Source organism: Lygodium microphyllum, chromosome 11 (genome assembly GCF_053477565.2).
Source record: "Lygodium microphyllum isolate KBCC chromosome 11, Lygodium_microphyllum_v1.1.10, whole genome shotgun sequence".
Lineage (NCBI taxonomy): Eukaryota > Viridiplantae > Streptophyta > Polypodiopsida > Schizaeales > Lygodiaceae > Lygodium > Lygodium microphyllum.
Window position 1 is genome coordinate 86,261,228 of NC_141145.1, and position 22,540 is coordinate 86,283,767.

At 38.2% G+C, this 22,540-nt stretch overlaps 1 long non-coding RNA gene across 1 annotated transcript; it reads right to left on the bottom strand.

Moving 5' to 3' along the window:
• Nucleotides 1-20,778: 20,778 nt before the first annotated feature.
• On the bottom strand, nucleotides 20,779-22,230 carry LOC148029048 (uncharacterized). The gene is made up of 2 exons (XR_015692471.1): nucleotides 21,694-22,230; nucleotides 20,779-21,002 (listed from the first exon to the last, which is right to left on the bottom strand). It is a non-coding gene; the product is annotated as an uncharacterized LOC148029048 (long non-coding RNA).
• Nucleotides 22,231-22,540: the final 310 nt, after the last annotated feature.

Below are 22,540 nucleotides of genomic sequence, written 5' to 3' on the forward strand. Positions count from 1 at the left end.
TCTTGATCAACCTCTTTTCGAAAATTGTCCATTTCCCACTTGAACGTGTTTTTTTTTGCATCTCTTCACATCTCTGGACCTAATTTGTCCCCCCCACCATAGCTTCTTAACCCGAAATTTGTGTATGCATACTAAATTTTACCAATCTTTCTACCCGTCTCCAATTTGTCTAGGCTTTCCACTTAAACATTTACTGCATCTGCCTTCTACCACTTTATATTTTTCCATTCCCTAAATTTTTTACTAAAACATATCCTAACTCTCAACTTCTAAATCCTCCCCCAACACTTCTCAAATATGGCTTTACATCCCTATTTTTAATTAAAATTTATAAAAAATAATATATAATTCAAAGCCAAAAATCTTCAATTTTGCCAAAAAATAATGTAAAAATGGCACAAAATAAGGAGTTATCATTTCTTCCACACTAGCTTTAGTGAGCTCCTAGTTTGTTTTCTCACCAAAAAGGGGTCACCAGCAACCTCTTATTAGGTAAAGAAAAGCTTGTACTCTATTGGTCTCTATTCACCCCATGTTGTATATTCTCAGATTTGTGATTTATTTTTTTGCCAAAAAGGGGTTGCCAGTAGCCCCTTATTAGGTGAAGAAAACCCAAAATCCAATTGGGAAAAAAGTTACTCTTGCAAGGAATGGGTCCCCATTACTTAGTTTATTTTAATAAACAATGTGCCTATACATTCCAAAGAAATCTGATTTATATTGCACATTATTAAAAACTAGCTCTAATGATGAAACTTGCTCTACTTATGAAGATAATTGTTATTATTAATGAGGTATTATATACCAGTTCATGGAAAAAAGACTTGGGAAACCCTCCCAACACTAGCTTATTAAAACTATATTTGTAGTATAGAACAACAAAATGAACTAGTCTAGCAGATAGTCACTTGGTAGTTAAGTACAATTGGGTGTCGACACTATCGGGATGGGTGACCTCCTGGGAATATTTTCCTACAAGCTAGGAAGAGCTCCTTACGCGTAGCCAATGGCTACTACAAGATATAAGCCTTATACCGACGTTAAAAGCGACAAAAATGCTAATAAAAAAATTTACCCCCATCGTCGCAAGAAGCCTTGTTATTAGCGACGACATAGAACAATTGGTATTAGCGTCGTTTTCAGCATCGCTATTTGCGTCAATATCAGCATCGCATTTGCGATGTAAATAATGTCACTTTGCGATACTAATAACGATGCTAATAGCGATGCATGCAGTAAATTTGTGACGCTAATAGCAACGGTAACAAGGGAAAAAAATTGTATGATAGGGTAAAATAGTTTCAGAAATGTATATAATGCTCGAGTAAATAAAGACAAAGTGTACTTAAATCATAACATTGATACATGAAATAAATACATGATCACATAAAAAAAGTGACCGGTACAATCATGGCAAGATAGTACTACCACATAGAAAATGTCTACAGAGATCATGTGACAAAAAAAGAAGGGTATGTGAGCTCTAGGGATCCAAGGACGAGCTATAGATCATCACCATTCGAAACCTCCTCCCGCCGCAAAGGAGCATCGAATGGACTCTGCAAAAAAAGAAACAACTACACATCATTACACCATACAATAATGAATTCTAATTAAACATGGTAACTACAAACAAGAAAGATGAGTGACTTACAGGGCCGCCGCATCCATACAATCGGTCGATCAATGCAGTGAGAGCGTGCCTCTCTGAATATCGAGTCTCAAGGTCGATGGGATTGGGATTTGTAATGGAGTGCTGCAAAGAAAACAAAATACAACTGTTAGAAACACGATTGTCAGTACAAAGGATATTGTAAAAAAATAAGCAAGCAAAACAAAAAAAAAACTTACAAAGTCCTCTAGATATGTCCTGTGGCCGCCACTCCCAAGATGATGGACCACTCTAGCCTCTAGTCGTGCCCTTGCCACCTCGCGTTACTATCTCCAACGTCCTAGAGAATCTGTAGCCTTCTCCTTGAGTCGATGCCAGTTGTCTGTGTCTAGCCACTTGGGCTTTGCAGGCCCACTCTTGAGTGCATTGCATGCGTCCGATTGTCTATGTAATATATATGTACGCATGCACTCCATCATCCAGCCCGTAGAAAACTTATCTGCTGTGGCTGGTACCGGGAACTCCTCATACAAGGATGCTACTATATAGTCCTTGCTCCCCTCCGATATGTTCTTCCAATGATCCAAGACATTGTGTCAAAAAACTTATTGGCACAACTCTCTCATAGGAGCCATCACCCTCCTCCCCTCAACATTCATAATGATGGCTCATAACTTATCATCTACAAGGTACGCATATCCCTTTGGGGTATGCCTAAGATGGGTCCTCTCTCACCTACGACCACGCTCCTGGGCATATCCAGGAGACCCCTATACATCTGGTATACCGACCGAGATAGTATCTATTGGAGTAGCACCCATAGGGATGCCACTTGCGGACAGCTGAGCAAAAGCTGAAGTGAGTGGAGTAGACGTTCCCATAGGTGTGACAAATCCCGGAGGAGGTGACGAAACCCTAGCAGAATGACGAGATGGAGATACTGCGTCCGTGCCTTGAGGGGTGCACTATATATATATTCTCTATATAATGTGCGTTCATGGTCTATTTATAAATTTCTTAATCTTTAAATTTTTCTTAAATAAAACACAACTCTTTTCTATTCAACCTGTAAGGAACCTCCTTTATATGACACCCTTCTATATGTACAAAATGTATTAAATTGGTGTTTTAAAAACCCCTTATTTTGAACTCACGTTATATACACATATATTCATGAGTGACCCCCCCCCCCCCCCCCCCCCCCCCCCCCCCCCCCGAGGTCCGTGCCTCCACAGCAACTATCTGAGCCACGCTTTCTGGAACCGCCATGAGAGCGAGGAGTAGAACCTATATCCAGAGCCGACCACTGGCTCATTGCATCCAGATCTCTACAACATCCCCCTGAACCACTCCCTCCGTTTGGCCCAAGTCTGGAGCATTGACCTCATCTGCTCAATACTGAAGCATTAGATCGTGCCGAAGTAGATCTAAATGAGCGGCCTGATGGTGTATGAGACAACTCTTGGTCTACTATGTCTCTAAATCTCGCTATCTGATCTAGAGACATGCGCGTGAAGATCTCCTGTAGCTCCTCATCGCTCATCCCTCGACTCATCCTGATCTAAATATCCACAAAGGTCACCTGCACAGACAAAATTTGATGTTAGCATAATCAATTTAAATCATAGAAAGCACGATAATATAAATCTTTAAAAAATGATCTTATTTAAAATGCATATCTTATGTACCCTTATAAGCGATTCGTTAACGAATTGAGGTGGATGCTCCAAGTATGAACTACCTATGGTCCCATGTCAATCTCCTGACACAACTCGGTATACACTGAAAAGTCGATAGACATGTCACCACAAAAGGATGAGTCCACCTCGTTCTCAAAGAATTCTTGGACTCGTGTATTTCCATCATTGTTACCTGATATTGGCTCCTCTACATACTCTAAGCTTTCGATGGCTCCACCCCTTGCAATATCGACCCCTCTATTTGCATATTGTTATCATCTATGCTTGAAACATCGCTTTGATCATATACTCTTGCACTTCGGGGAGCTCAAAGTTATAACACACCACCATCGAGGTTGTTCGGGGTTTGGATAGAAGATTAATTATTCACAATCACGTACAAGAGAGATTTAACTATTGTGACATGTACCATGTCATAATACAATTAAAAAACAAATGAGTTCATGCACATGTTCACCATGGACCAGAAACAAAAAGGTGTACAAATCCGTCCTTTTTTTTTCAAAATCTATTTCGAGAAATCTAGATGGACCTCGTCAAACTGTTGCTCCAACTCCTTCAAGTACCACTTTGAACCACTGCACATCGAATAGTATCATGGAGAAGCTACAATAATGCACCATAACAATACTTTGCAAGTTTCCAAAATAATCCATCTCATCTATAACCATGTTTGGATCCGTTGCTCGTCGTCAGCTTTCTTGTTCGAACCTTGCCATGATACTAAAATCTATTGTGGGGAGCGCATTTTGTCAATACGGTCCACACGGAAATGCCGTCCACGCGACCATGCTGCACTATATATTTTGTACTGTACATTGAAACACTCAATTAGTTATCGCATATAAAATATAGATACGATAAATCCTAAACATGTCATCACCTTTGGACTACATCTCCTCGAGAAATTTCACTCCTGGGTTGAGACCTCCGCCCCTTCACGAGACGTTGTGGTTAAAGCTCCATGCAACCATCGCGTTGACATAAACCGCGGCATCTCCTTCATGCCCTCGGGATATCGAATCGGTCGATGACACATACTACGTCGAAATTCAGATCGTGCTTCCTCTTGATCTTTCCTTACTTTACTGGTACCTAGCGAGCCACGAGTCCATAGAGGCATGGTGCAACATACAAAAGCGATTCACTTTCTCTTCCATTGTAGTATCCATTCTTTTTTCTATCCCATTTTCAACCACCACATCTCTGGTCAGTCTATCATCGTCCTTTAGCGACCATAGCGTACTGTTGTCTGAATCCACGATTGGTAACCATTGTGAAATATTCACTAGCGCCTCAAACACCAATCAACCTCCAACCATGCTACCTTCTGGCCGAGCTTATTGTTGCACAAAGCCTTTCTGGGTTTTCATGAAGCACTCTAAAAAGAACATCCATCGTGTATGGACAAGTCCAACAATCTCCACTTAATCTATAAAATGCACAAGAATATGGATTTATATCGCGAACATGCTGGTAGGCAGGTATTTCTCAAAGAAACAGACCGCCATCTCCACTTCTCCCCGCCTCGCGGATTCAATAGAGGATATCTTAATCTCCTTCTATGAGATCCATTGCAGTAAAGTCGACAACCTGTAAATTGCCCCGCATATTTCTGGAGTTAGGCATCCTGCGATCGCGATCGGTAGTACAAATTGCCACAAATGAGAAAGTATTATAAACAATGACTATAGTCCAAATACCAAAATACGCAGGCCACTTACAATCCATTCGTAGTACAAACCTGGCATATCTTATGCCAATCATGGCATTTTAGCCCTTATAATTGATCGTCTTTAGAAAACGCAGACCTGAGAGAACGCATCATATCCGTCGAAGTGTGGATAGACTTGACTATTTGCTTCACAATGTGCTCTTCTTTATTGGAAAAAACCCAAGGAGCACGAGCGAGCTACAAGTGACCATGAGCACTCGACTGTGGCTAAAGCGTCTCCATTTTGCCTACCTCCTTCAAATCCATTCGTGCCGCTATAGTGTCTCTCTTTCCTGTGATGTGGTAGAAAACTGATTTTGTTTGGATGTGACCCCTTGTGGACCATTTTCAGCTCGTACTAGCTTTGGGCATTCATACGTATTGGAGGTTGTCCAAGAAAACCTTTCCTAAGTTCATGACCCTCTAGCAAGAAAGCGGCGTGTCCTTGATATACCATCTTCTTCATGGTTCGTGACCTTCGGGAGTCTAACACACAATGGACATGCATGATAACCTGAGGTAACCAGACCTGTCCCAACACCTCTATCCATAGTGAATACAAACTTGAACGAGCTATGATAGATATTACCAATGCGAACGGAAGCCTACCTGAGCACTCTTCGAATCCCGGAAAGTCATGCATCGTCTACATGAGAATGGCTTGAATATTAGCGGACCGTCGACCATCGCGCTTGCTCATATCTTGCACAATGACCCCCTCCTCCTGCAAAATCTTAAGCTCATCGACTAATGGAAGAAGATACACATTCATATTTTTTACTTTATAGCGGCCGAGAATGAGTAAGCTAAGTATGAGATATCCTTTCCTTGTAGAAATCAATGGAGTGATATTGTAGTTGACAAGGACTATAGGCCACACACTGGAAGAAGTTGCGCACACACCGAATGGGTTTACGCCATCCATTGCAAGACCGAGCAGAAGATTCCTCGGCTCTTGGGCAAAGCCTGGGAAGGTAAAGTCAATGTGGCTTCATGCACGTGAATCCACTGATATTCATTGAAGTCCATTTGTGGACCTATTTTGTACATGCCATGTTGTCAAGCTCACCATGCCGGACATACGAAACATGTGGTTTATACGGGGGATAAGCGAAAAGTGTCTGAGAACTTTTTGAGGGATGGTTTTCCCTTGCAAGTCCTGTTGATACTTGTGAGAACCACACTTTGGACATGTCTCTATAGTCTCATATTCTCCTCGAAACAGTATGCAATCGTTGATACATGTATGGATGCTGTTGTAGTCCATGCCAAGCTTTCGTAAACAACTCGATCACACTCGCATCACTTCACCCATATTTTGTTTGCACACTTAGGAGTGCAAGCAGTGTCTTCAGGCGAGATACTCGGTATCCATCATATAATGATATGGATGCTTCCTCTCTAAGTGGATCAGAAGTATCGACATCCATGGAAATCAATGCATTGATCATTTCCTCTATCTCAAGCTCCAAGATTGTAGGTAAGTTTGGAAGGCTGCCTATCTCCTCTGGTATTGACTATATAGATTAGGCAGTACCTTCCAAGTGGTGGATTGGCTCATGCACTCCATCCATCACACGCCCACGAACTCTTCTAATTGGCCGCAAAGGGTGCACTCCTCCTTGGGACGAGACGTCGCCTACCTGGATAGTTCAGCCATACCCAATCTTTTTGTATATGGTATTCAAGTAGCTTGCGAATACAATGCATGATTGATATAAAATTTTATTATCGTTTGCTTAAATTCTAAGATCGCTTGATTAATTATCTCAGATTGAAACTTACCGAAGCGTCGTACGTGTTCTATAGACAATCAATGTTTTTATCTAATTGCCAGCTTACATTGAGAGTAAGGACATGGGACACGCTGATTAAGATACATCTCGTAATCTTGAACATCACGACCTTGATCATTTTCCATTTTGTCTACCTTACGACAAACAATTTATTTTTGTTATCATTCTTTTTTTCTTTCCTAAATTCTTTGAGAATGGATTTTTTCTCTTGTAACTCAGCAAAATTAACGTACGTAAAGTCTCCACCCACCCATAAATTAACATATGTTGGAGTGTTTCCCGTCTTGTGGTATTGCACCGGACCTCGCCACCACTCTCTCTTTGTTTTTTATCCATTCATTCTCTCCTCTCCTTCCATCTCTCTCTCTTTTTCTCTTTCTTTATTATGACGTATGTTTATTCCCTCTCTCTCATTCCTTCTTCCTTTTTCTCTTCCTCCCCCTCTCTCATTTCCTTTAACAAAATATATATCTCTCTCTACTACCAATTTCCTTTAACAAAACATCTCTCTCTCTCTATCACTACCACTACCACTACCACTACAATAAACAAGAAAAGAAGAAGAAAAAAAAAAACAGCATCAACAACTACTACTACCACAACAAACAAGAAAAGAAGAAATAACTACTCCTACTACCACTACAACAAAAACAAAAACAAACAAGAAAACTAAACAATAATAAACAAGAAAACAAAAAAAATTATTACTACAACAACAACAACAAACAAACAAGAAAACCACTACTACTACTACAACAACGACTATGACTACGACTACAACTATGACTACAACAAACCACTACCACTACCACTACCACTATAATAAACAAGAAAAGAAGAAAAAACAACTACTATTACTACTACAATAACAATAAACAAGAAAATAAGAAAAAACTACTACTACTACTACTACAACCAAAAACAAGAAAACTAAACAACAATAAGCAAGAAAAGAAAAAAAACTACTACTACTACAATAACAACAAACAAGAAAACTACTATTACTACTACTAGTACTGGTACTACAATCACGATTACGATGACTACGACCACCACAACTCTCTCTCTCACTACCACTACCACTACCACTACAATAAACAAGAATAGAAGAAAAATCAATAACTACTACTACTATAACAGCAACAACAACAACAAAAAAGAAAAGAATAGAAACTACCACTACTACAACAACAAGAAATAAGAAAACTAAACAACAATAAATAAGAAAAGAAAAAAAAAACTACTACTACTACTACAACAAACAAGAAAACCACTACTACTATTATTACTACTACAACCACAACTACGACTATGACTACCACAACAATAAACCACTACCACTACAATAAACAAAAAAAGAAGAAAAAACAATAGCAACAACAATAACTACTACTACTATTACAATAATAACAAATAAAAAAAGAAGAAAAAACTACAACAACATCAACAACCAAGAAAACTAAACAACAATAATTTACAAGAAAAGAGAAAAACTACTAGTACTACAACAACAATAAACAAGAAAATAATATTACTACTACTAGTACTACTACTACAATCACGACTACAACGACTACGACCACGATTATGACTAGCACAACAACAACAAACTAGAAGAGAAGAAATTAAACAACAACTACTACTATCACTACCACTACTACTACTACTACGACCACTACCACTACTACTACTACGACTACCACAACAATAACAAACAAGAAAATAAGAAATTAAACAACTACCACTACCACTGCCACTATCACTACCACTACCATGACAACCACAAAAACAACAAACAAGAAAATAAAAAATTAAACAACTACCACTACCACTACCACTACCACTACCATGATTACGACTACGACTATGACTACCACAACAACAACAAACAATAAAAAAAGAAAAGAAGAAATAAAACAACAATAATAATAACAATCAATCTCTTCCTCCTCTCTCTCTCCCTCCCTCTCCCTCTCTTTCTCTCTTTCCCTATTATGTTTAATGTTTTCTCCCTCTCTCTCTCATTCCTTCTTTCCTTTTCTCTCTTCCTCTCCCTCTCTCATTTCCTCTCCCTCTCCCTCTTTTTCTCTCTTTTCCTATTATGTTTAATGTTTTCTCCCTTTCTCTCTCGTTCCTTCTTTCCTTTTCTCTCTTCCTCTTCCTTTTTCATTTCCTCTTCCTCTCTCAATACACATGATTTTTAACAAAAACAAGTAAAAGAAAAAGAGAAAACACAAAAACAAAGCAAGAAGGAACAATGCACTCACCATAAGGGCTCGAGGATGGATTCGACGGCTCCTCTTTGCGATGGCGGCTCCTCTTCGCCCTCCGTACACTTCCTCCTCTTTTTCATGAATGGCGGCAGCGCCTTTTCTCTCTTTCTCTCCCTCTCTCATTTCCTCTCCCTCTCTTTCTCTCTTTCCCTATTATGTTTTATGTTTTCTTCCTTTCTCTCTCATTCCTTCTTTCCTTTTCTCTCTTCATCTCCCTTTCTCATTTCCTCTTCCTCTCTCAATACACATGATTTTTAACAAAAACAAGTAAAAGAAAAAGAGAAACACAAAAACAAAGCAAGAAGGAACAATGCACTCACCATAAGGGCTCGAGGATGGATTCGACGGCTCCTCTTTGCGATGGCGGCTCCTCTTCGCCCTCCGTACACTTCCTCCTCTTTTTCATGAATGGCGGACAGTGCCTTTTCTCTCTTCCTCTCCCTCTCTCATTTCCTCTCCCTTCCTCTCCCTCTCTTTCTCTCTTTCCCTATTATGTTTAATGTTTTCTCCCTTTCTCTCTCGTTCCTTCTTTCCTTTTCTCTCTTCATCTCCCTTTCTCATTTCCTCTTCCTCTCTCAATACACATGATTTTTAACAAAAACAAGTAAAGGAAAAAGAGAAAAATACAAAAACAAAGCAAGAAGGAACAATGCACTCATCGTAAGGGCTCGAGGATGGATTCGGCGGCTCCTCTTCGCGATGATGGCTCAGCTTCGCCCTCCGTACACTTTCTCCTCTTTTTCATGAATGGCGGCAGCGGCAGTGAGAAGCTTTCCTTCTCCCTCTTTCTCTCTTTCTCTCCCTCTCCCTCTCCCTCTGAAATGCAAGACGGAGTTCGCTCTCCCTTTCGATCTCTCTTTCGTGTACTCGCGCAAAATAACGTGCTCAGGTTTTGGCCCGCATTTTTTTTCATCTAAGCATCGTCACTATTTGCGTGCGACACAAATAGCAACGCCCTTATTTTGTGTCGGAAAGCGTCGTTGTTATGCATCCATATCCTTGTAGTGGGCCAACCAAGCCTTCGTAGCCCGTTGCCAAGTATGCCAACGCCAAGATGCCAAGGTTTATGTCTTGGTCGCCACCTTAAGTCATGTGCCTTGGAGTGACGCCCACCCGATGATATCAGAGGGGATTTGTTGAGGAGGGGAGGACTTGTGGGTTGATTAAGGGGGCGTCGGTGCCCCCTTCCTAGCACGTTTGTGGGTTTGTTGGGAGGAGGCGAGGGGAGAAAGTTCATAGTACTTACCTGCGTCCGCCCACTTGTCGCACTGCGTCCGTCCCTATCGACGTTCGTCCCATTCGCGCGTGCTCTCTCAAGGTGGAGGGAAATCTCTCTCACTCATGTAAAGACAAAAAAAAAGAGTAAAAAGTGTTATTTAATTTTCCTAAGTTGAAAAACTAATTAACTAACTAATCAATAATGATTAGTAATAAAGTAAATAATTAATTAACTATTAATCAATTTTTTAATTTCTTATTTTAGCAAGTTAACTTAAAAATCAAAAAGAGTTATTTAATTTCTCCTAAATTGAGAAATTAATTAACTAACTAATCACTAGTGATTAATAATTAAATAATTAGTTAATTAAAAATTAATTAACTATGAAATAATTAACTAATTATTAATAAAATATTAAATTTATTATTTATTAATTAGAAAATTAATAAAAATTAAGTAATTTATTAATTAATAATTTTTTAAATTTATTTATTTAATAAAACAATAATTAAGTAAGCAACTAATTAATCAATAAATTAATAGCTAATTTATAATTAATTATCTAATTAAAAACCAAGTAACTAATTAAGCAACCATTCAACCAATTAAGAAATTACTTATTAATCAACAAATAAAATTATATTTCATATTAGATACTTTATATGTTAGCTATTACTTATTTACTTAGCCAATAAAATTATATATTGATCGATTAGTTGACATTAATAACTATTTGTTTAAAATTAATAACTACGAACTAAAAAATAATTACAATAACATATAACTAGTTACTTAAAAGTAATAAATACTTTATTAAAACTAATAAATGATAAATAATAATTTATTTTTATTAATTATTTATGAATTACTTAGATATATTTAATTAGTTATAAATTAGTTTTTAACAACCAATATGTATCTTTTATTCAAGTAGTAATTACTAATGTTAATATTATATATTAAATTTATTTAAAAGTATTAAATAATTTAATCACTTAATTATTTAGCAATTAGAAATATTTATTACTGAATTAATTAATATAAGTTTATTTGTTAAAATTTTATCCATTTAATATAAATCAAGTAATATTAAACACTATGGTATTCATTTGTTCATTGATTAGATATTTAGTGTATCGGTTAAATTATATCAATTAATTTATTAATTCATAATAGTCAACTTGTTTTATAATCCATGTATATCAACTAGCTTATTGATTAATTAGCTATTATAGTACTCAATTAGTATGAAGTGAATCATTAGTATATTAATATTACTTAACTTGTTTATTAATTTACATATTCCTACTAATCATTTCATATACATCAATGTACTGTAATCGTAATATTAAATAATCAGTCAGTATGATTGTACATTAATACGTTAATTGTATGGGATATTTTTTTAAGGGAATGAAAAGAGAGTACAAGTGCATGTAGATTAGGATCGTTCTGCCCACCAAGAAAGGGATTATCGGCGTGCCTACATCATCTGTCTTAGTTATTTGGGCTTATGATCCAAGGTATGAGAGAGTGTGTGCGTGTGGGCCAGGACGGCTAATGAGAGAGGGTGTATGTGGATTGGGATCATCTTATTGCCAAAGAAGGGGTCACCAACAGCCCAATGTTTAGTGTAGAAAAATATGAGCAGTACCCCCCCTTTTGCCTCTTTCCTACATCTCTCTCTTCGTATGGCACATGTCTCCCAATCTCCCTCTCTCTCTCACTCTCTCTCTCTCTCTCTCTCTCTCTCTCTCTCTCTCTCTCTCTCTCTCTCTTTGACATGCATTTAATGCCCCACTATGTCAAAGTAGTTATATAAGGCCACACACCCCCTATGACATGCCTCCCCCTCCCTCAAGTTGTGGATTATTTTCTTAATCTCGCAGGTATATACACCTCTCCCTCCCTCCCTCCCCCCCCCTCTCTCTCTCTCTCTCTCTCTCTCTCTCTCTCTCTCTCTCCATCACCCCCGATCTCTCTCCCAAGCTCACTCTTGGTGCTCTCCAACCCCCCCTCTCTCTCTCTGAAGAAAACTTGCACATTGTATTTGGAAGCAGAAGAACTTTTTCAACACCACCTATATAGTGACCAACAATGCAATGCCAACACTACCTCTTAGCACAACCACATTTTATTTTGATGAGGTGTCGTTGTTATAGAATCCATTTGGATGGCAAGCCTTTGGTGAACTTGTCTATCTTAATTTTACAAGAAAAAGCACGTTTCCCATAGATAAGACAATATAAATGTACATTTGGATTGCTTATATGAATTGACTTGTATCATATTTTTTGGGGAGAGGAGGGGAAGGGAGAAAGAGGGGGAGAGGAGGGAGCTATCAATACATTGAAATTAAAGTTCTAAAAACACCGAGTGGCTACCCAAGCATTCACATTATGTGTGTGTGTGTGTGTGTGTGTGTGTGTTTATGATTTAAGAGAAGTGTTTGTTACAACACATGCCATAATCTGATGTGCGACATTATGATACAATGTGGACTAATCACATGCATGAGAGAGAGAAAGTGAGAGAGGGAGGGAGATAAACATGGAGAGTGAGTGAGTGAATAAGATTTATATATGTACAATATGTGTGTGTGTGTGTGCGTGTGTGTGTGTGTGTGAGGGAGAGAGAGAGAGAGAGTAAAATATAAAGTGAGAGTGAGAAATTGCATGTACAACCCTAAACTAAGAGAGAGTAAAGACATGGAGTAATTCATGAGAGACAAACATAGGGGGGAGAGAGAGAGAGAGAGGTGTGGACCGTGGTGTTCCATTGTTTCAAGGTGATCCCATGAAAGAATCCATGTTATGTACTAAAGAGAGAGAAATCATTTGCATGAGGTGGAGTGCTATTTGATCAAGTGTGCTAGAAAGAGAAAAAGAGATTATACACATAGAGGGAGAAACATAGAGAGAGAGTGTGTGTGTGTGTCTGTGTGTGTGTGAGTGAGTGAAAGTAGTGGTGGCAATCGTGGAGGTGGTGGGGATAATGGTAGTGGTGGTGGAGATGGCAATAGTATTGGTGGCGGCCATAGAGATGGTAGTAGTGGTGGTGGAGGTAGCATGGTGGTGGTGGTAGTAATAGCGACAATGGCAGTGGTAATGATGGTGGAGGAAATTGTTGTGGTAGTGGTGGTGGAGGTCAAAAAAATCAAGGGGTGGAATAAGTGGACTATGTGGAAGAAGAAATGGAGGCTGCCTAGAGAAGCTCGCTTCTGGGACACACTCGGGAAGATGAGTTGATTCATTTGATCTTGAAACACCTCCATCCATTTAGATTGAGGGTGAGGTCAGGTCGATGCCCTCTAGTGAGGGCATGTGATTCCTTTGATGAAGGATGATGCTAAGAAAGAAGAGATCGAAGATGACTTAGACATAGGTAAAGACAAGAAGGAAGAAGTAGAGCTTAGAGACACTACTACTCCCTATATAAGTGTGGCGAGACAAACATTAATCACAATATCAATGCAATACAAGATGTACGATGATAACCATAATTCTATAATGATTATGTGAGCTCGTCGTACCTTCTAGTCTCATTCGCTACCCAACATACCTTCTACTATGATCGGCTCGAGATTGGCGACCAATTTGGTTGCTCCACCTGGCAAGTTTTGCCATGTCATTAGCAAATCCTCTTTAATACGGATATGTGGCAATCACACAGCCTGACACAGTGGATGTATTTTCTAACTGAACCAATAAATAAAGAAATAAACTTGTCTACATGGCTACCCATCTGTAGGAGTTCTAATTATTGGTCCTGCTCTTTAGAGAAGGAGCACAGTTTTCAAGTGCGATGCTCAAAGTCAAACTTGACCACTTTAGCCCTTTTTCCCCTTTGAATTTTTATTTTGAAAATTCACACTCATATCATAAACATAGAATGTTTGTAAGCATTTCATATCTAGATAAAAGCTAATTCTTTGTAAATATATACCTTTAGAATGTTTTAAAGCTAGAATAATTTCTCATTTTCATTTCTTAGAGCTCTGGTTCCTTTTCAATGGTAATGAGAGAGAGAGAGAGAGGGAGGGAGGAAGCAGACGTGGAGCTAGAAGGAGAGAAACAGGGAGAGAGACTTGGGGGCAAGGGAGAGAGGGCCTTTCTATTCCCCTTATGCATCATCCTCAAGGTCCCTTCCTATGTAGCCAACACCTATGCCATCCTCACTTTCATAGACACCCATCATGACTTGCTAATATGCCAGTGCCTATTGAGCCATAATGAGATGTTGATATCAATAAAGGTGAGAGAAATATAGGTAGGTAAGCGAGAGGGATGGGGCTGGGGACAGGGACGGGGACAGGGACGGGGACAGGGACGGGGATAGACTGAGAGATAGGCAGGTGAGTAGGATGTTCAAAAAGCAAGGGAGGTAGTTGATTTGAATGCAAGTATCACTTCATAAATGCTTAGGATGAATCTCAAGCTGTAGATATTGTTATATAATAGAGTGTGTTGCCAAGTGGGTCATAGCAATGTATGCAAAGCTATATAGCTTGTCACATAGTAAGGTTTTTAATTAGTATGCTCCTCAATGAACTTTTTGGTTTGCTATCAATCTTGACTAATATTTAGAGCATGTCACATAGATGGGGCAGGTGGCAAAAATGCTTGTTGATTTGCTATTGCATGTCCATGTGAAGTCCAAATTAATTTATTTTCCCAATTGCAATGGTAATGTGAGTATTGCCCCTTGTTTCTCTATTATACAATGATCATAAACCTTGAAAGGATGAGGAAGTCCCTTTGGTGTTGCAATCAAATTTTTGGATTATCTCATTTTTTTTGTTCCCTTGGATTTTCATTGATACTACTCTTTGCAATCCCTTTTTCCCTCTAATATGGGTTCAATAATTGTTATCACGTTTATCCGTCTATAGGAGTTCTAATTATTGAACTTGCTCTTTAGAGAAGGAACAAAGTCAAATCTTACCACTTCAGCCCTTTTTTCCCTTTGAACTCTTATTTTGGAAATTCGCACTCATATCATAAACATAGAATGTTTGTAAGTGTGTCATATCTAGATGAAAGTTGATTCTTTCTAAATATATACATTTACAATGTTTTAAAACTATAATAATTTCTCCTTTTCATTTCTTAGATTTTTGGGGAGAGAGAGAGAGAGAGAGAGGGGGTGGGGAGCACATGTGGAGCTAGGGGAAGAGAGATAGACCCACGAAGGAGAAGGGAGAGAGGGCCTTTCTATTCCCCCTATGTATCATGCTCATGGTCCCTTTCTACGTAGCCACCATTTATGCCATCCTCACTTTCTTGAATACCCTTCATGACTCGATGATATGTCAGTGCCTATTTAGCCATATTCATGTACATAATGAGATGCTAGGAGGAATAAAGGTGAGAGAAATGTAGGCAAGTAAGTGAGAGGGATGGGAATTGGGATGGGAATGGGGTGAGAGCCAAGCAAGTGAATAGAATGTTTAAAAAGTGAGGGAGGTAGTTGATTTGAATACAAGTACATGGGGGATTCACTATTAGTAATAAGGAGACGTCACCTGCGTGCAATAAATATATGAAAATATCTCTTATCTACCCCCTATTTATGGGACCTTACCTTATAAAATGTACCTTCCTTCCCTTAAATAACCCCCCTCCCTTACACTTAGGTGGTACCATACAGTAAACCCTAGTGGATCCCCCAAGTACAAGTATCACTTCATAAATGCTGAGGTTAAATCTCACGCTATAGATCTTGTTACATAATAGGGTGTGTGGCCAAGTGGGTCATAGCAAGGTATACAAAGGTATAGAACTTGTCACATAGCAAGCATTTTAGCCACAAGGCTCCTGAAGGCACTTTTTGGTTTGCTTTCAATCTTGACTAATAGTTAAAGGTTGTCACATAGATAGGGCGTCATAAAAGTGCTTGTTGATTTGTTGTTACATGTCCACATGAAGCCCGAATTAATTTACTTTCTTAATTGCAATTGTACTGTGAGTATTGCGCCTTGTTGCTCTATTAAGCAATGATCATGAACCTTGCAAGGATGAGGATGTATCTTTGGTGTTATAATCAAATGTTTGCATTGTCTCCTTCTTCTTTTTTTGGTTCTCTTAGATTTTCATCGATACTATATTTCACAATCCTTTTTTCCTCTAATATGGCATTAATAGTTGTTATCACATTACTTGAATAGTTATAATGCATTGTGCCTCTCATTTGATTTTTTCTTTTCAAACAATAGCTCTATCATATTGGGAAAAAATAGTTCATTTCATTGAATTTGTTTTTAGAAAACAAAAGGTATGGGCTTCGTAGGGAATCTAGAAGGTGCAAATATGAAGATATTATTAGCTTTGATTTGGAAAACAAAAGTATAAGGCATAATGGTATTGAATAACTCTTAATGGCATCTTCAACAACAAGAATCATTATTTTTCCAAGTTCAAAATGAAAAGATATTGGTATTTGCAACCATGTTCATTTTCCTGACCACTAGGCTCCTTTTGTCGATGAGTAGTGTTAATAAAAAATAGATATGACAAGCCCTGGCCTGCAGGTTTAAGCTCCAATACAACAAACATAAGAGTTGATATCTAGCGCATGAGCCTTATGTGATGTCCTTTCAAGTAAGGAATGGCTCGTTGTTATAGAGAAGATAAGTAGATAACTTCATAAGCTTGTGAGGATGTTGTTATGATTACGCAATATAAATAACAATACGTTAGTTCACCATTCCACCTTTACTAATTATATGTTGTTCAGATAGATAACATAAATCTAAATTGTAAACTTTAGGCTATACACTCATTCTCTAAATATGCAAACCCTTAACCAATTAATGTATTGTTGCTCCATGGTATTATGGAATTATGTTTATCATGATATTTGACCAGAATTATGAAAGTATGTTTATAATGGTACTTCATTGTTGTAGATTTTGTTTATTTACCGCATGATCAATGACTTATCACACGAGACGAATATGTGATATTGATTGCATTATACGTGGTAGATAAATAGAAGGATACTAATGTATTTTGTGTTGTGGTAAGAAGATGACTGGTTAGAGTCAAACAAAATTATCATTTTTAGAGTGCACAATTTTGTGCATGGAGTTTATATGCTCTATAGCATAGAAAAATATTGTTGGAATTATTTTTTTATTATGCATCCATTAACAAACGAACTTTGCATGTTCAATGTCATGCACAATAGATTTATTTTTTATGTATGGCTTAGAGAAGAAAAAATACTATTTTTTGTAAAGCTATTAGAATAGAGTGTGTTTTGATTTATTTGCACAAAAGCAAGTCATGCATAATGTGGAAGGTGACAAACATAAAAAGAATGATTTCAATGTATTTTGGGCATAAAAACTTGATCTAATATTATAAATATGTGCATGGGGGAGGTGCTCACCCATGCATGGAGGGAGATTAAACCCCATCTTGTATCATGCATGCTTTCTCAATTTCTCTTGTCTCTTGTCTCTATTTTCTTTCTTGTTCAATTTATTTCTCTTTCAATTTTTGGTTAATAATTGGTCGTTGTATGGTAAAGTCCTTCAACATTGGTATTAGAGTAAGGTGATTGGTGGATACATCCACATCATTAACAAGGGAAACATTCATCTTAGAGGATAACACCATCTTCATCAATATCAAGAGATATAATATTGTCTATTTATTCAAGTTTTTGTCCCTTGGTTCGTGGCTAAAGGGTTCTCCACTTGTCTTTTAACTTAGTGGTATCAACATTATGTAAAGAGAGATATTTTTAAGAAAAGTTTTCTATACGACTAATTTATACTGAAGCTTTCTTATCTTCTTGATTGTAATCATGGTTATTTGAACATTTATTTTAAAACAAACATTGTCTTTCATAGGCATAAAGGCTATAAGGCTTATTGGCTAAGCTTTTATCAAAGGCTTCATGCGTTGTGGGAGGGGTTTTTTTCAAAAGTTCGAATCCACCGGGGATCAAAGAGGTAGAAGAAAGTAGAGATAGGAGATGGAAGAGAAGATAATGAATACATAAGAGGTAAACATGATAAAGAAAAAGCACAATGAATAAAATCAATATGTATTAAAAGAACCCGATATCCTTTGTTTGGCACTACTCAGAAGCACTCTCCACGCATTAGATCTCCTTGAGCTTCTTCGTTGAACAAAACGTGCATCAAATTTATAACTTCTTCTCTACTGCTCGAAACCCAAATCTGATGGCTCTATTGGCTCCGAAAGGGGGATAAAACCTCAAGGCACTTACTCACGGATCTCCCAGATCACTCCTTTCAATTCAAATTGTAGTTTTTAGCTTGTTTATAGTAACAAGCATACGATCTTGGAGAACTTGAATCATGCTCAACGTGTTCCATAATCGAGTAATTGCACCTGATTTTGTAGGCTCTACAAGTTTTATAAATTGATGCTACATGGTCTCTCCAAAGCATTATAAGTGTTGCAAAAGTGCATCTCCATCTATTACCAAGAAGGTGGCATCAGACCCTTACAATAGTAACATTTTCCCAAAGTGATATTTAAGGACATTAACTCTTTTCTTGAAATATGCTTGAAGAGCAAACATATCTTGCTAATGAATCTAAAATTGTGGGTAAGCTGTTGACATTGCCTCCAACAGTTCATCTCTTGGAAATCGTTCTCTTATTTATTGTGGCACAGACCGTGCAACTTATGCTAATGTGATTTTAACACTCTCCACTACATTACTAATAGGTTACTCAAAAGGGGTGAGCTAAGATGTGACCAAGCTCTACAAGGGGTCTCTGTGCCTTTGCAGGATCAATCCCACACTATACCCTCAAAAAGTTGTCGAGGTCTGCAAAGGATATACCTATAGCCCTATCATCTACCAACATGCAATCACTTGCCTTTAACTCTATCAGATGCATGATCACTTCATCTAGGGCATCCCTTGGCTTCCTACACAACCACAAGTTTTGGCCTAGGTACCAAAACTCAAGAAGATAGATGATGAGCTAGCCAATTGCATACACATCTAACTCGTTGCTATAGGTGGATTGGCATAGTAGGTCGTAGATCTCATGTGCAATCCAATGTCTTCTTCTCCTTTCCAACTCTCCTTTCCATAGACGCTCATCTATGAGGTGCATGGGATCATTTAAACAACCACAGTTAATTGCTGATCTTATCATGCCAAAAATGAGCATTATACCCCAGTCTATGATACCAACCCTAGGGACGTTCTCTTTGGTAAAGTCTAGTACCATGTTCTTAGCATGCAAGTCTGAATGGATGATGCAGGCAGTATGCACGACCTTCATCCCATCCACTAGTGCATGAATAATGTTCGGCATATTATTGATAACGCCCACAATCCTCGCTTTCTCCTCTGCATTAGACACATTGTCAAGATTAGGATTGAATCCCACTAATGGCTTACACAAGCACTCAATTGTTCTTCTATATCTACATTCCTTGGAAGAACCCCACATCAATACATTATTAAATTCAATGTATCACCATTGAATAAGAGGAAGACTGTAACCCAAGGGGACTCAAAAGTGAAGGCAATGCATCGCACAATCGGTGCATTAACCTTTTGCATCCCACACTCCACTTGAAACTGTTGTAACTTGGAATTATTAGAGCCCTTGTACATTTTGGCATCCCTAATTTGGCATCCCTTGTACATTTATGAGCATCACTAGTTTCTTTTTTTTCTTTTTGTGATGTGTACAAAAGCTTATAAGCATCCCAAGTGAACAAAAGTCTACAAGAAGGCTTCTTCCTTTTAGATAGGAATGGCTTTTTCTTTTGTCCTATCCATCTTTTCTTATGTAAGTGACCTCTTTCTTTTGTGCTTCTCCAAAGGCAAGTTGCCAGGTGAAAGATTTTATGGGCACAAATGAAAAAGAGAAATGGATACCCATATCTTTCTAGCTAAATATTTCCTCATAGATAAGATGAGGTTCATGATTATATGGCTTTGGGCTTGCTAAAAAATATCACAATGCACAGTTTAAAGATTGGTGCATCCTCACTTGTGCAACTACTTGATTTAGACATTAGGCATATCATATTTGTATACGTACATTAAAGCAACCAAGTGTTCCTTCTATAAAGCTATATTGAATTCATGCTTCCACTCACATGTCACACTTTCATGGGATGCCTTTGGAGTTGGTATGTGTAGCTATTTTATTCTTTGGCATCTAGTCTCTTTAGTAAGATTTCTCATACATGCTGAAGAAAAGGAAGAAACCATCAAAAGTAGAAAGAGAAGATCATTAAGTGTTCCATGCAACTTTGAAAAAGTTACAAAACAAGTGTGACAAGCAAAGAATCTATTCATCTAAATCATCAAAAAAGACACTCACAAGAGCCAAATGTCAAAACTACCATTATTTCATGGCGAAGATAAGGGGCCTATCATATTGTCATTCACTATTTTCATGTAAAAATTCGAACCTTTGGAGCCATTCACACATACAAAGCTTACATGGTGGCATAACTAACACGTTGCACTCTATTGTTGCAAAACCAACATTGGCATGGACAAAAATAGGTATAGCTACAATGTTTTGCCATCTTATTGACTCAAATAGCAAAGTTAGGCTCTTGATTTCTATTAGGAGATCCTAGAGTTCTAGATTTCACAATATAAATATGTTAGATGCAATAGTCTTACCTCATCGTGGACACTAGTTTCCTTTGAATCATAAGATTGGCCAGCTGGTTCACACAAAAGAAGAGCAAATAAATGAACAATCAATGAGTTAACAAGTACATAAGATTAGCCAAAGGCAAACAACTTTGCCCCATGTGCATCTAAAATTAGCGAGAGAAGAATAGCTTAGCCTCCGTGTAAATGTGATAAAATCATGCTGCTAACAGTGTATAGCATTGTTTCAATGCCATGTTAAGGAGAAAAGCCCTAACATGATAAGTGCACATGATAGGTTATTGTTTCACAAGCAATTTCACTACATCTTACTGACAGTAGTTTAGTTAATCTTAATATCAAGTCAAGGAAATAGGCATGACTGTTGTGTTGCTCGCAAGTGCTTACAAATGAAACATCCTCAAAATAAACAGTGCAATGTAAAGTACTGGACATTGAATGCCCTATAGAATCTTTTAGGATAGGTTGTTATTTCACATGCAATTTCACAACACGTTGCTGACAATAGTATAGCTAATCTTAATGTCAGTTCAAGGAGAAATGGATAGATGCTATATTGCTACTGTTGAGTGCTAGCAAATGCAACATCTCAAAGAGGGCAGACCATGTTAAAGTACTGGCCATTGAACGCTCTATGGAAAGGAGAATGCAATTGGGCAACACGCCTATGCACGAAAGAATGCATTATCACACAAGGAAGCTAGGAAAAATCTTTAGACCACATCAGTATAGAAGTCATACCTCTTTCGAGAAATAAGGCAACATCGCTGCTTCTTTCCGTAGAAGGGACCCCATGGAAATGTGAGATACATTGAGAAGCTTTGCAAGCCTGCTGGCTTAGGTCGTCTTTCCAGGTGCTGTGCCCGTGGGTCACTTGCAGAGCCGGCAGCGGACAAAGCCACTCCCATTCTTCGAGATCAAGGTCGTACCTCGGCAACGCGACAGCGGCAACAGCGTAGCACCTGTGATATAACTTTTTGCTCCAAGATACAGTGCTGAAAATCCTGTGCCAGTGGCAGGAGGCGGTCGCCATTGTGTGAGTGGATCACCGAATGGCAATGTTTGGAGGACGAATAAATCAAGGTGCCGGGGGGAAGAGGAGTTAACAACTGGAATGGAAGAGATCGACATAGAGGTGCCGAGCGATCAGAGAAGGGAGGGCAGCTTGATGAAGTGAACTGTAACAGACGACACAAAGAGAGAGAGAGAGAGAGATAGATGGTGGTGGTAGGCGGCCCAAAAAGAGAAGAGAGGAGGAGGGGTTTTAGGGTAGAGAAACCTTTGTGATGGTTTGATTCGTGTGAGAGTGAAGAAACGAATAAAGCATTGCAACTGAATCAACCATTTGAAGCTTTTTTTAATTTCTTTTTTTCTTTCATTGTTTTCAACTGCCAAATTTTTTTAAAATAATGTATGACTAGCATTTGTGCATGTTTTGTGTGCATGAAATGCTAGGACGGGAAGTTGTTGTGCGGTTCGCTAATAACTCATTTCTCTTCTTTCTCTTTCATGTTTTCTCTTTCTATTTTTAAGTTGTTTTGTTTCTCTCGCTCTCTCTTTCTCTTCCCTCCCAATCCTCTCTATAAAT